Genomic DNA, 16,816 nt, shown 5'->3' on the forward strand with positions numbered 1-16,816 from the left:
ACAAAAAAATAAAAATTTAAAAACTTAAGAATAAAAGTTCTGACAGAATCTTCAAGAATTCTATTTGCTAATTTTGTGATGTTCATCGACTGTTAGATAGGGTCTACCCCTAAGAGAGTTTAGTTTCCTGGAATGATCTAATATTTCATTTCTGAGGGCTTATAAATTAGAGATAACTTCTGGGTTCAAGATGAGGCTTGTGTCCACTTCTCCTCTCAGTACTGGGTCCTCATCTGGTAGATCCATGTAAGCCTTGTGCATGCTGCCACACATTCTGCTATTTCAAATTTCATTGTCTCAGTCCTGCAGCTTTTAGAAGGCCTTGTTCCCCTGGTGTCCTCCATCAACTTCTTCACTCTTGGTGCTTACTCTTCTCTTTGATGAGAGAATTTGATGGAGACATTCAATACAGGACTGAGTGTTCCAAGGTCTCCCACTGTCTCCACATTGCCTTGTTCTGTATATCTGTATTTGCTCACATCTAATTCAAGAGGAAGCTTCTCTGATAATGGCCGAACGAGACACTCTTTATAAGTACAGGAGAATTCCATTAAGATTTTTTTTTATTGCTACATTCCTTTAACAGAACAGTGGTATTGGTTTTCTTCTAGGTCTCTAATTTACATTATCTCAGGTTCTTGGTCACCAAAGCAGTTTGAAAAAGAAATTTTCATCTCATGGAGTAGGCCTTAAACCGAACTCGATATTGGTTGATTATTCTCACAAGTTTTGTGCCTCTATTGCACTGGCACATCTTACATGTAGATGATCTGTATACCAAAGACTTTATAGCTGAATTAGTGTGAACATTTCTTCCTTGGCAGCATACAGAGTACGATCTGGTACCTAGAATCATGGTCAGTAGGGATGAAAGCTCTTGGTGGGCAACAGTTCAACTTCTCCATGTTTGATGAGCTGTGTAGGTATGGTCTTCAGCAATAGGGCCTCATCATAAGTTTGGGTAAAGACCCTAATAGCCTTAGCAACAGCCTGAGTTGTTTGAGATTTCCTCTGGGGCCTCTTTGGCCAACAACTAGATTAGACATAACCAACTCCCAGTACTTGAAACTTCATTTGATAACTACCGATATCCAGTTGGGGCTCCATCACCCTTCTATTAGACCATTTCATTTAGATCAGCTTCATCCATGTATTTTTTGAGAAGCTTCTACTGCTTTAGATTTCCATACAATCCTGAAATGACGTACGATTTTCCTGTTCCTCTTCATGTTTTCTGCATCATCCCCTCATCTTTGCTCTGTTCATTTCATCCACCTGTTCCACATGTCACTCCTGCTCCACCCTTGACTATCCTATTTTATATTTATCCTTGACTATCTTCTAGGGAATTCCAACCCTCTCCCCTAGTCCTTTATTCTGCACCTAACCTCCATAATTGTGTGGTCACATTTTTTCTCTTTTTTTTTGGTTTATTTTTTTATATTTAAAAATTTCTATATCCTCCCCTCTTCCTCACCCTTCCCTCCCTTCCCCTCCTCCCATACCCCCTCCCTCCCTTTTCAAGCCAAGGAGCCATCGGGGTTCCCTATTCTATGTTAAGACCAAGGTCCTCCCAACTACCCCCAGGTCCAGGAAGTTGATCAACCAAGATGAGAAGGCTCCCACAGAGCCCGTCCATGCAGAAGAGTCAAAGATCAGCGCCTTTGTCCTTGGCTTCTCAGTCAGCCTCCACTGTCGGCCACATTCAGAGAGTCTGGTTTGGTCTCATGTTCCATCAGTCCCAATCCAACTGGAGTTGGTGATCTCCCGTTAGTTCTGTCCCACCGTCTCCATGGGTGAACGCACCCCTCACGGTCCTGACTTTCTTTCTCATGTTCTCTCTCCTTCTGCTCCTCATCAGGACCTTGGGAGCTCAGTCCGGTGCTCCAATGTGGGGCTCAGTCATTTTCTTCATCTATCGCCAGGTGGAGGTTCTATGGTGATATGCAAGAAATTCATCAGTATGGCTATAGGAACTGGCCTTTTCAGGCTCCCTCTCCTCAGCTGCTCAAGGAACTAACTGGGGGCATCTCCCTGGAAACCTGGTCACATTTTTTTTTAAAGAATGATAAAATATTGTCATTAAAAAATGTCCCAGCACTCGGGAGGCAGAGGCAGGCGAATCTCTGTGAGTTCGAGACCAGCCTGGTCTACAAGAGCTAGTTCCAGGACAGGCTCCAAAGCTACAGAGAAACCCTGTCTCGAAAAACCAAAAAAAAAAAAAAAAAGTTGGTTAGCTGGGCATGGTGGCACATATCTTCAATCCCAGGTCTAGGGAAACAGAGGCAAGTGGATCTTTATGAGTTCAAAGTCAACCTGGTCTACAGAACAAGTTCTAAGACAGCTAAGGTTAGTAAACAGAGGAACTCTGTCTTGAAAAGACAATAAATAAATAAATAAATAAATAAATAAATAAATAAATAAAATATTGGTTATGATAAGTCTTTTTAAAAAGATATTTGTATCTTTGTGAAAATATAATTTTGAATATAGGATTATAAGATTTTTTTAAGTAATTCTTAAAGTTTAATAAAAGAAACATATTTGAACAGTGTGAGGGCTACCAACAGTTAGACATAATCAGTCAATCAGATGATACCTTAAGATGCACATACATTTAGAGGAGACGAGACCCTACAAAGCTCAGAAAGGTTGCTTTTCTTAACAAAAGACACAAATAAGTGTAAAGCCTTTAAAAGTGTAAAGCATTTAATTTCTTAATATGCTTGTCAATATCATCACCTTGATCAATGCTTAATATTAAAATTAGAAGAAAATATGTGTCTTATATTCTCAATACAAATATTTAAGTAAACTTCCTTAATATTTCTTCTTAGGAATATCATTAACTTTCACATTATTATTCAATAAAACTGTCATCTTAAATATTGTACTTTTAGAATAATAATTAAAACTAATATAGGCAAAAAATTCAATATGCTTGCTTCTAATTTCTGTATAAAGTAATTTAATTTTTCATGTAACATTATTATAAATTATTATTGCAATTTAAAGTCATTAAAGAATGAAAACACAACTGCTTACTATGACACCCACAAATAAATGAATGTAATACTACTGTTTGCCATACCTTTTTATGCTAATTGTAATCAATGAATCAGTGAATATGAATCAGTCATTACTATCAGAAAAAAATATAAACTATTCAAAATCACCAGTATTACTTGTTTAAACTGTGTACTCAAATCTTGCTTAAATGAATGTTAATTATAAAGAAGTACAATAACTAAACACAATTAAATTCATGTAATAATATAAGCTATAAAATAGAGAAATAGTTAATTTAATATTCAAAATAAAATGTGAAAATTTAATTTTCTCCATGAGGAAACCAATATTTACTATTTTAAACGTCAGGAATGTGTGAATGAAAACCAGGGTGATTCCATAATCACTTCCATTTAATCATGGAGGAAAACAATGAACTTCAAATCATTTTATTGAAAGTCACAAATATTTGTTTTAATCCAAAGAGTACCTGGGTTGCTATGGCAATACCTGTCAACTTTACTATGAGAGCAGTGAATAATTTAAAAGGCATTGCTGAATATAAATGGACATTTAATTTTTACACATTACTTAAGACAAAAATGTTCAGTGCTTTGAGATGTAAAGTGCTCATATAAATGGTATAACTGAGAGGCGAACTGTGCAGACAACAGAAGAATAGGTTCTGAAGTTTATTCATTTGATGAAAGGGGGATGTAGGTAAACTTATCGGACAGATAAGAAATGGGTAGATAGCAAAGGCCTAGTGTATAGTACACATTTTTTTCTAACAAGAGAGAAGAAGATAATTGCTTTAAAAATGGACAAAAACTTGAATCTAAAGCAAGGGAATTAACAATACTGAAACAACAACAAATGTTGAATGTCAGTTTTAGGAGCAGAAATATAAGGTGCGAGGGCGTTTCTGTGTATGTTCATGCATGTGTGAAGAATTCTTCACTATTTTTATCATGCATTTATATATTATAAAAGGTACTTTAAATTTTAAAGCATGTATTACTATTGGTCACTTTTGGTGCTAAATAAATATGGTACTGATAGTGCAACTGCCTCATTAATAGTCAAAATCTCCATGAACTTGCCTGATATGCAAATTATCAATACCCATGTATCCTCACAAGTCACTATAACCTATACATGGGTAGAAGAAGGGAATATTTATTTGCAAACTTTCTGGTCTGCTTATATGTTTTAACATTAATGCAACTAATGTAAATGCATTTCCCCCATTTATTTAGTAGCATTTATTTAATATTTTCATTCTGCGTCATTATCTAAATCCCAAAGCAAAACTAAATATCAAACTACCAGACTTTTATTTACTTCTCTAATGCCAATTATATTCTCTTGCAACAAAAGGCTATAGCTATTTATAAAATGTGATTTTGAAATAAATGGAAACAGAAACAAATATGTACTTACAATCCTTTATGTTTCCTGGCATGTTAAAAATTCCATACAAGCAAAGATTGCAAAGTTTGCATCCTTTACAAAGGTCTTTTCTTTTTCTTTTTCTTTTTTCTTTTTTTGGTTTTTCGAGACAGGGTTTCTCTGCAGCTTTTTTAGAGCCTGCCCTGGAACTAGCTCTTGTAGACCAGGCTGGCCTCGAACTCACAGAGATCCGCCTGCCTCTGCCTCCCGAGTGCTGGGATTAAAGGCGTGCGCCACCACCGCCCGGCTACAAAGGTCTTTTCATTTGTCATTACAAGAAGAAACTACAACAATCAGAATATGGTGGAGGAGGAAGACATGAGGGTAGTTTGAATGAGAAGTTGCAGGAAGAGAAATGGAATAGATGGAATGATCGCAAATAAATAAATAAATAAATAAATAAATAAATAAATAAATAAAGGCTCTGTATGCTCCCATCAGTATCCACTAAGTGCTGTCACCTCCCTTTGGGTTTGCTGCTAGAACATACATATCCTGCTCATTTCCCAGCTTTTATATGCTGTGCCCCTACATGCCTTATTTAACTGAATTTTAATCTGTGCTTAAAGGGAGTTTTCAGAATGGAAGGAGGGAACTATGGCATGCAATACTCTCCGGGCTAATGGCACAAGGCTCGTGTCCATCTGCTCTAGAGAAAAAGCTATTTAATGGCTCACCAGGAAATTCAGAATCAGGAAAAACAGCGGCAGTGGTGGTGGCAGGCAAGGGAGCAGTGCAGCCTTGAGTAATTACAAACAACTGTGCAATGTTTTGTTGTTGTGTTTGGTTTTTTACACGACATTTCTTCCCTTTCAGTTTCCAGTCCCTGACGCACACTCACAAACACACACACACACACACACACACACTCACACACTCACATGTCCACTTTCTCTGCCTGTGGATCTCTAATGACTGCACTTCTAAGGCATCCTAGTGAGATAGAAGCAGAAAATAATGACTATAAGGCAGGAGGTGTCATCATGTAGGTCAGAGAGCAGAGCCTTCAAGCTACCACCAAGGAGAAAAATGCTGTCTATTCACTTCAGCTGCTCAGGTGGACCCAGTTTGACACCACAATGATTTGTCTCTAAGCAGCTTCTGCTGAAGTAAAGAAACACACCTAACAGTATTTGTGTGACAGAGATGGGTCAAAGGTCAGTGATCAAATTGCTGTTACAAACTTCGACGGAATTCTAGGTCTTGAAATCAGAGCTCTGGAGCCTCAGTGTCTGGTATTCTCTGTTTTAGAACAAATAAGAAACTATGAAATAAAAGGACTGCTTAGTAAGTTCATTGTCAGAGACTATTAGAAGGGCAATGTATCCATGTAAAAACCCTACCCCTTGGGCTGGGGTAAGAGCGCACGTCTCTTCCATACACAGAAAGTAGATATAACCATTCTACCTGCATACCTGACACACTTCCATGCCATTTTCTGCATCCCTTTTGCCTTGTGATTTACAATAAAAATTTATAAGTCTGTCTCTTGGGTTTCTTCCTTGTAAGAGGTAATGAAATTTATTTTTAAATAACCTTTCACCCTTGAAGAACTTAACTTGCAGGATATATTCTCTGTTCATTAAATAAAAAAAAACTTAATGTGGACGCAAAGAGCTGAATATCAGACTTTATTTCTTTATGCATTCCTACTACAATGATCCCAAAGTACCCTAAGGTATATGAATTATAGAAGGATAGGTTAGGGACACAGTGAGAGCTCATATATTAATAGAAAGCAAATTTTATAGCACATTTTAAAAACGTCCAAAATTACTGACCTCCTTACACAAAAATTTATTGTAAAGCTCAGAGGTTATAGAATTGAATAAAATGGACATGTTTAATATTTTTGTGGCGATTGTAAATTTTTGACAAAGACTAAACCTATACTTTCTATTTTTTGTCCCCAAATATTTAATTAAAATCTTCATTAAGAGCCATGAAAAGGTGAAGAGTGGATGAAAAAGACATTTGGGACGACTTCCTATAGAAATAACACTTAAGCTGGAGATCAGGGAGGTAACCATCATTGCAAAGGCCTTAGGAAGAGCAGGTAGTGTATTGGAATGAAGAATGGACTGCTCAGAGGAAATACCTTGGCTCTGCAGACATGGGAAGCACAAAAGAGGAGCTTGGGGGAAGCCAGCAGACATACTATACAGTGAACACGTTTTTATTGTTGTTTTGCTTTGTTTTGTTTTTCGAGACAGGGTTTCTCCGTGTAACAGCCCTATCTGTCCTGAAGATTTTTAAAAATATAATTTGTTGATTCTTTGGGAATTTCACATCATGCACCTCAATTCTGCTCATCTCCCAGTTCCCCTGTATCTACCCCTTATCCTTGAGCCATCCTTCCCGAGAGAAAATTAAAATAGAATAAAACCAATCCAAGAAACAAATAAAACAAAGCAACAACAAAAACCTCTTCAACCTCTGTCTTTCCTGCCTCTCCAACACCTCTTTAATCAGCTGAGTGGCATTGGGAGCTGCAGACAGTCACACAGTATACATATTGTCCAATCAGGCTAACTTGCAAACGTTCATTTTTGAGCTATCACTCTGGTAGATGTCTCTGGTTTCTGTTAGAGTATCATCACTTGGCCCTCACTGAAATACCTCCGGGATATCCCACTGCTACCTGAGTCATGGATATCCTGCAGGTATCTTTCCACAGGACCAGTCTTTCACCTGCTCCAGCAGGACATAGATTGGGTAGATGTTAGGTTGGGCCAATGCAAGGCCCTGGATGTGGTTCTGGGTGGCCTCACTGGGGCTGCCTTGGACCACTAGAGACAGTTCTTTTGAGTGCTTAGGGGTGAGATCATCACTTCCCTGGGGGTCGAAGGGAGGAAGCTTTCCCATGGGTGTCTGGGCTATCTGTTGTTGCAGTATCCACTGAATGGCAGGGCCAGTGAAGGACTGGCCAGCTCCCCATGGCCTCTGATTTCATCACTGCATGCTTTATAGGGCCCACTATGGTAACACAGGCCACAGACACCAACACAGAACCCAGAAGTAGCAGGAATACTGACTCAGACATGGCCCTTGGCAGAAGTTCATACCTGGATTACACCACGACTCTGGGTGGCAGCACAGGCCACACAGATCAGCATGACTTTGGAGACTGCACACACCTTGGACAACAACAAGGCCACAGGTAGTGGCCCAAACCCACACTACTCTGTGGCCTTTGGTGGCAGCACAGGGCCTCTGACTTCAACAAAGACTCTGTTTGAGATAGAACCACAGACAGAACCCTTGACAACAGTCTGGGCTAGATGTCACCATGGCCCTGGGTGGCAATGAAGTCACCCCATCAGTCTACACCTCACTGTCTTCATTTCTGTTCTGCGTCTTTCCACAGTGAATGGACCATTCCACCTACTCTCTATTTTCTTCATTACATACTTGTTCATCACGAAGGTGTCCACCCACCTAGCACAGCAAGGCACCAGGTGAGCCCTTGGACGCAGTCCCATATGCACAGGCATTGAGGACCTAGGCTAGCCTGAAGGTAGCTTCCACTCACTGAGTGGAATAGCATCCCAGTCTTTTTAAACTTAGGTTCTTCTAAATAATTAGAAGACTTCTTAGGAGACAGAATAAATAGTGTTGGGATTCCTTTTAAATTATTTCTCTGCAAGACCCTGAGACAGACAATTCACAGCATTCTTGCCGATGTGATAAAGAAGGACCAGGAGTGTTATGGTTTATGATAGTAAAATAGATACATTTGAATCAAGACATAAAGGTAAAGTGATAAAATGTAAGTGATGACCACACTAAGAAAATTGACAGGTAGAGAAAGTTTAAGGTTTTCGGAAGAAATGAAGAAAAGGGAAACAGTGGCAGCAGTGGCTAATTAAGCCCATTAACAGAGGAGGAACTGATTGAAACATGTTAACTTTATTTATGGCCAGGATCACCAAAATGTCTCATTGCAGAAAGGCATTCGCCTCACAATTCGGATGACCTGAGATTGACTACGTAAACCCATATGGTGAAAGGATAGCAAACCAACTCTTGTAATTTCTCTTGATGTCATAGATTTAATACTGAAGAATTTGAAGTATAGAAGTTACACAACTCATGATTTCAATATTTAAAAATGTATTAAACAATTCTTGCCAAAACAATGTAATTTTTAATTACATTATAGTTTTTAATTATCTGATCTCTGTCTTGTCAACCTCAGAGACAGACAGACAGACAAATAGATGTGAGAGAGAGAGAGAGAGAGAGAGAGAGAGAGAGAGAGAGAGAGAGAGAGAGAGAGAGAGAGATCTAGTTTGGAGAGTCTGCATCATTTCTGTATTTAGTCTACCTTCACCCTTTTATTACCACACTGGTATGTGGTAAATTTGTAGAAGTTGACCTTTATCTCTTGCACCATGAGTTATAATTTCATGCTCTAAATGATGTACTAAATTTTTAAAATCCTTCCCACAAGAGTAAGATCGGAATGATTCTACCATCACAGTCATGTTCAAGTTGGCTTCCAATTACAGGAGCACTCAGATTGAATTCTAAGAATTCATTAGGACCTGAGAGCTGCACTGACAATAATTACACCTGTAACATTCAGGAAAGAAGAGTGTGGTCCTCCTGTCTCTTCCAACTCCAGGTTCAGTGGTGGATTGATGCATCCTATGCCGGGTGTTGACCCTTTGATTTCAAATGGGCAGCATCCAGACATGTGAGGCAATAGAATTCTCATAGTAATTATGCCAGAGCAGAAATAACAACAAAACTGAGATTACAAATGCAAACAAGGTAACATCGTCAAGAACATTTGCAAGCATCATGATCTGCGCCTATACACTTCACTTCTTCATCCCCCACTAGACCTCCTGCATTGGGAGAGGCAATAGAATCCTGTTAATCATACGTTTGAATTGGCTCACAATGCTTATTAGGTCTTAGGCTTCAGAATCAATATTCTTCCTCAGGATGAGTTATTGGTCCATGTATTCCGTAATAATGAGGGAAGGACAAGATATTGACAATGTTGCCTTCTAAAAGATGTTGAAATGTCTTTCAAGTGACGTAAACATTTCAGTAGATTATAGAACAGGTGGTTTGAAAATAAAACACACAAACAAAATCACGTATGAAGAAAGGAAGTATCAAGTAAACATATGGTGGGTAGTGTTGTATAAGTTAGGCATGAGTTCAAGTTGTGATGTGAATAATGCACGTACCTACCCTACATGTACCTCAAGAGCAAGAGTGGTCAAACTAAGTGGAAAGTTTTTAACTGAAGTGTCATTTCCAATTTAAAGACAGTCATTTCATACTTTAGATAACCAGGCAATTTTTGCTATCGGAACAAAAGCACCACACTTCCAAATAATATATTCAAGACATGATGATTTTGAAGATTTCTACTGAAATTATCAATGACTGTACTTGTTCATTATACCCTTTTTCTGTTATAAAAGCTTCTTACTTTGATATGCAAAATCTTTGGCAATTTTTACTCTTTCTCCTACACAAAGACAAGGGTAATTAACTACTGAGTTGTAAGGATGATTTGCATTTTTAAAAAAACCTGCCCACTTAACAGCTAAATTTACATTGCTTTCAACATAATGATTTTCAAAATATGATACAGATTCCTGGGAGTTATTTTAAAATGAAAAGAAGTTGAAATTTAACTTGGAATTTGAGTACGAGTTTCATCTTTTTATGAGCAATAATCTTACATACTTTATGGTCAAAAATACAGATGCCCAGAGCGATAAGTTATATATTTTAAAACAATATTAAATTATCTAACATGTCTCATCTACCCCTTTAATATTTAGAAAATATGATTATATTTTGACTTTGAAAATTCTAAATACTATTCAATTAAGTTATAAAATTACCAACTGAAAAGATAACATCTACTTGGCAAGTGATATTTTCTACCTTTATCTTATTTATTTTCAAATCTTACCTATTTTTTTAAATTTCTATCACAGCTGGTTTCAGTTTCTTCATGCTTCAGTTCTTTCCAATATTTTGTCTTTTTAAAATAAGTAATGGAGGGCCTCAAATATGAATAAAAATAATTTCTAATCCTACATTATACTTAATTCACTAAATTGTCTTTTAAAGAGAGGTATCAAGGAACATGTAAAGACAATATGGAGTGTTGGCTATTTTATAAAGCAGAGGACAGAACAAAGTACATGTTTTGTAATCTTGTTCAACACTGCAACTTTCTTTTGGGGTAAAGGAAAATCTTGAGTGCTGTAGCTGCTGCAAGCTATGGACATGTGATGCGACTTTCACAAGTTGTCACCCATGCAGGTGGGGATTATTTTTTTTTAATTCAACTGCCTGAGTCACTAACACTTACAAACCTATAAATAACTAATCAGATATGTTCATGTAAATAACTCTAATACATTCATCGATGTATCTGAAGCTGAACTTGGAATAATTTATTTACTCTGAAATTGGCTATCTAAATGGGAGGAATAACATGAACTTTTTCAGGAAAAAGTGACAATCCCATAAATATCTAGGTTTTTCCAACTAGCTAAAAGGTGTCATTTCCTGAATCTGACTGTTAATCGAAGAGGAAAGATGATTTCTTTCTACCTGTTAAATTGTGGATATGTAATGAGTTCTGTCTTTGGGGACATGAGGAACACTGCTAAGTATTTAGAAACTGAAAGGAGGTGATCCAAGCTATGTTTCATGGAGAAAGTCATTAATTTGGTTGACCAACAAGAAGCATGTGTTAGAGTGAGCATGAAAAGGAAGAAGATGAATATTTAACACACAGCAAGAGAAGCCTGAATGAGAACAGCTTGGCTAAGCAATCCTGATGTTTTAAGTTGAACAAAAGAAGACTATATGACAGAGAGAAGAATAAAGTTTAACATGTTTCATTATCTGTTTAGGAAGTGAGTGTGGGAAACCTTTTTTTTTTTTAATTAAAGATTTCCATCTCCTCCCCCTTCCCTCCCCTCCCTTCCACCCATACCCCCACTCCACACCTCTCCAAGACAAAGAACCATCAGGGTTCCCTTCACTATGTTAAGTCCAAGGTCCTCCCAGCTCCCCCTAAGTCCAGGAAGGTGAGCAACCAAACTGACAAGGTTCACAGTGAGCCCGTCCATGCTGTAGAGTTCATGTTCATTGCCGTTGTCCTTGGTTTCTCAGTCCTCCTCCACCATCAGCCACATTCAGAGAGTCCGGTTTGGTCCCCTGTTCCATCAGTCCCATTCCAACTGGACTTGGTGGTCTCCCGTTAGATCTGTCCCACCGTCTCAATGGGTAAACACACTCCTCACGGTCCTGACTTCCTTGCTCATGATCTCCCTCCTTTTGCTCCTCATCAGGACCTTGGGAGCTCAATCCAGTGCTCCTATGTGGGGCTCTGTCATTTTCTCCATCCAATGCCAGGTGAAGGTTCTATAGTGATATGCAAGATATTCATGAGTATGGCAATAGGATCTGTACATTTCTGGCATCCTCTCCTCAGCTGCCCAAGGACCTAGCTGTGGACAAAAAATGGTAACATGGGGGTGGGGTGGGATGGGGGGAGGGGGGATGAGGGGAGGGGAGATGGGGAGAGAAAAGTGTGAAGTGGAGGATGGGAAGAGCTTGGGGGAATAGGATGGTTGGGATATAGGAAAAGTGGATATGGGAACAAGGAATTATATATCTTAATTAAGGGAGCCATTCTAGGGTTGGCAGAGACTTGACTCTAGAGGGGTTCCCAGGTGTCCAGGAAGACGCCCCCAGCTAGGGAAACCTTTTCAGTAAAGAATAATTTCTTAAATTTTGATAAAAGAACCTCAATGTATAGACAGCATACTCATGATTTTTTTCTTCACTATTCACATTAGAAAAGATATGGTATCAAGCTAGATATTCATCAACAGCTAAGTGCATAAAGAAAATGTAACCAATTGGACAGATGTGAGAGAATGTGACATTACATAAATAAATTAGACACAGAATTCAAATGTCACATAGTCTCCCTTATCTGTATCATCCATAGTAAAATGGATTCCACTGGAGGACATCGTACCAACTGAAATAAGAGAAACTAAGAAAGACAAATGCCAGGTGGAGTTTCTATGGTGATATGCAAGAAATTCATCAGTATGGCTATAGGAACTGGCCTTTTCAGGCTCCCTCTCCTCAGCTGCCCAAGGAACAAGCTGGGGGCATCTCCCTGGAAACCCGGGAACCCCTCTAGAGTCAAGTCTCTTTACAACCCTCAGATGCCTCCCTTAATTAAGATATATGCTTCCCTGCTCCCATATCCACCCTTCCTGTATCCCAAGCATCCCATTCCTCCGAGATCCCCCATTCTCCCCTTCATGCTTTTCTCTCCCCATCTTCCCTTGGCCCCATGTCGCCTCAGCCTCTAGTTCCCAATTTTTGCCCGGTGATCGTGTCTACTTCCATAGAACCTCCACCTGGCGATAGATGAAGAAAATGACAGAGCCCCACATTGGAGCACTGGACTGAGCGCCCAAGGTCCTGATGAGGAGCAGAAGGAGGGAGAACATGAGAAAGAAAGTCAGGACCGTGAGGGGTGCATTCACCCATGGAGACGGTGGGACAGAACTAACGGGAGATCACCAACTCCAGTTGGAATGGGACTGATGGAACATGCGACCAAACTGGACTCTCTGAATGTGGTCTACGGTGGGGGCTGACAGAGAAGCCAAGGACAATGGCACTGGTCTTTGATTCTTCTGCATGGACGGGCTCTGTGGGAGCCTTCTCAGCTTGGTTGATCACCTTCCTGGACCTGGGGGGAGTTGGGAGGACCTTGGTCTTATCATAGAGTAGGGAACCCCGATGGCTCCTTGGCCTGGAGAGGGAGGGGGGTATGGATGGAGGGAAGGGGGAGGAAGAGGGAAGAAGATGGAAATTTTTAAATATAAAAAAAATAAACCATAAAAAAATAAAAAGAGAAAGACAAATGCCACAGGTTCTGCTTCCAGTATACAGGGCATATAATAGTGATTGCTCGTGGTCTTGGAAGCTTGCTGAAGAGGTCAGAAAGTAGGAAGGTGTAGAAGAGGCAGCTAAAAACAGAACAACAGAAATATATTCTAGAGTTCTAAGCAGAAGTGAAGGAACTATATTAGTTGGATGTTGTAAGGAAGGCTGTGTTTGTTGACTCCTGACTGCTCAGTCCCAATTAATCACACAGAAACTATATCATTTGCAATACTGTTTGTCTAATAGCTTAAGCATATTTCTGGATAGCTCATATCTTGAATTAACCCATCTCCATTAATCTATGTATCACCGTGTGGCTGTGGCTTATCAGGTAATGTTTCCAGCTTCTGTCTCTGGCAGGGTTACATGGCTTATCTCTGACTCTGCCTTCTTCAACCCAGCATTTAGTTTAGTTATCACCACCTAGCTAAATTATGTTCTGCTATAGGTCCAAAGCAGTTTCTTTTTTCATTAATGGTAAGCATAGCATACAGAGGGAAATCCCACACCACCTCTCCTTTTCTGTTTTAATGAAAAGGAAGGTTATAACTTTATCATAGATAAATTACATATAAAAAGCAGGTATCAAGCAAGAATTACAGATACAACATTTATATCTACTTTATCTTTTATTATAACTTAAGAAAAGTATAACTATCAATTCTTCAACTCAATCAAAGACTCCAGAATTATATAATATTACCTAAGTAAACAGGAAGTGCATTGTAAGCAACTTCCAAAACTTTGGAATTGACAGAGACATCTCATTGACTGGACAGTTACTGAAAGTTCTTCTGTATTGTTGGGGCCACCATATTCAGTCTATGGGCCCATAATATCCAGAAGACCTTTCCATGAAGCAGGAAATTTTAAAGACATTTCTGCCTATATTGGCAGTATGTCAGTCACTTTCTTCTGTATCCTGCATAATGTCTTGCAGACATTTTCATAAAACAGGAATCCTGAAGGATGGTCTCACCTTTATGCAAGTTCAGCAGTCATTTCTATGTGTGTCCTGCATGTCTACTTCACCAAACAGTCCAGTCAAGAGCAGTTTCTTTCCCAAATGGCTAACCAACTCTATAAGAAGCCTCTTCGATGTCCATCTTCCTCTTGAAGTAAATTGGTGGTGCCAGAAGCAGATGTGTCTCATTGTCATGATAAGTCCTAAATGCTTAAAACATTTTAATGTCATATTTGGTACTCTTTGAAAGGTTTGAAGAATGCCTATTCATCTAAAATACATCTCTGTACCTCTAGAAAAACCAACTAACATGACTAAAGACTTGACTATTATAGATGATTATCTACTAACCTATGTTTCTTAATAATACATTACTTTTTAAAATGAGCTGTACAAACACAATACCTTAGTCATGAGTAGAAATATACATGTAACAAAATTGAACTTAAATTTGTATCAATAAACCAAGATCCATACCAATGCAAATCTCTATAGCAATTCATCCTTTAAATGTAAACAAACATATATAATCATTTAGGAAATTTGGGTGTAATTCTCTGCAAACTACTTCCTGCTGTTTATTGGGTGAATTATTTTGGGGATGTTCACAGCAACCTTTGGGGGGTCTTTTTCCATCAAACTACATTAGCCTGGAATGAATCTGTAGGTTCTCATCCTCTGTGGAAACAAAAGAAGAACCTTTCTTCTACAGCAACCTATTCTTAGACCCAAATTTTGAAGACAAAATACCTTTAATGTGTATGTGTTGGTTACTTAGCTCCTTCATAGTCAAAAAAATTCAAAGAAAATACAATAATATACATAATCCAGAATCTCTGTATATATTCCATCTTTACATGACTTATTATTTTTACTCTATTACTTTTTAATATTTATTATCTTTACTTCTTTGATCTATGACTGACTGTACTTTGTCTCTTTAAAGACTTTGTTTCATTTATTTCTAAACTGTTTACTTCTTTTTATAGCTGTCTATACTTTTTTTCTCTCTCTACCAGCCTATGTACATTTATCCAACATTGTGACCCATCTAGAGGTCTTTTTTTTTATCTGAATCTGTCTTTATTGTGTATCTGTAATTATTTTCTGACCAGGACTGCTTCTTAAAATGCTAAGTGCTTCTTAAGAATTTAAGCAGCATCATTGCTAGTGGAAATATGGCACTGCCTTCTTGTCCCACCTAGTCCAACATAGTGGAGCTGTTTGCTGCCTCTGAGAGCTATGCTCACAGCCCTATGTTTAGACACACAGCCTGTCTATGTTGCCATTAAGTAAATTGTTGCAGTCTGTTCACAAACCTCATTTAAATGTTCCATAGCCGGACAGCATCAGAGTTCATACTGGAAGCATGGCCCAGGAAGCCTGTATTTTAAAATGGCACACCTTTTTTCTGTTACCACTGAGTCAGAAAAACCTCTCTTAAAGGAGATGCAGCATGCTACAAGCAAACAGCAAGAAGCTGTCTTAAATTCCTTATTTTTGTGTCTAGAATTCCTTTTCAAGCACTTAAGTAGATTTCAGTTGGCCACATGGGTGCCAATTTGTTGTAAAAAAGACTGCTTGTAGGGTCCTGACAGCTCAGCCCCAAAATAATCACACAGAAACCATATCATTTCCAATACTGTTTGGCCAATAGATTAAGCATATTTCTGGCTAACTCATATCTTAAATTAACCCATCTTCATTAATCTTTGTATTGCCATATGACTATGGCTCACTGTTTAAAGTTCTCAGCATCTGTCTCTGGCAGGGCTACTTGGCTTCTCTCTGATTCCACCTTCTTCCTCCAAGTATTAAGTTTAGTTTCTTCCACCTAGCCATAGTTCTGCCATGCTATAGGTCCAAAGCAATTTCTTTATACATTAATGGTAATCACAGCACGTAGAGGGAAATCTCATATTAGTTGGATATTAATGTACTTTGTATTTTGTGAATAACCAGGAGAGAAGAGCTCAAAAAGCAATGCTAAGAAGACAGACATGTTAATTACTCTGACCCAACAGTTGTTGCATGCTGTATTCACACTTGAAACATTATTCTATCCCATACTGCAATCTTTACAATTATTACATGTTAATGAAAAAATAAGAGGTTCAAAGAGATAAAATTTTAAAGATATTTACCATGTTTATACATAACATCTATGTGTGCCAATTTATTGAAATAGAAACCATTATTTTCACAATTAAAAAATTTAAGTCAACCAAAAGTTAATAGAATGTAATACTGGTGATAAAGTAAATAACTTTATTCAAAATGATTGTTTTCTACATAAAAGGAAATTATGATCTATTTTGTAATTCTTAGAGGGAAGTGAGTAGACCCTGTCAGATTGGAATGCTGAAATGTTTTTAACTCTAGATATGCATAGAAATGTGGGATGAGGTCATTGATAAGGATTACAAA

This window comes from Arvicola amphibius, chromosome 10, assembly GCF_903992535.2.
Source record: "Arvicola amphibius chromosome 10, mArvAmp1.2, whole genome shotgun sequence".
Lineage (NCBI taxonomy): Eukaryota > Metazoa > Chordata > Mammalia > Rodentia > Cricetidae > Arvicola > Arvicola amphibius.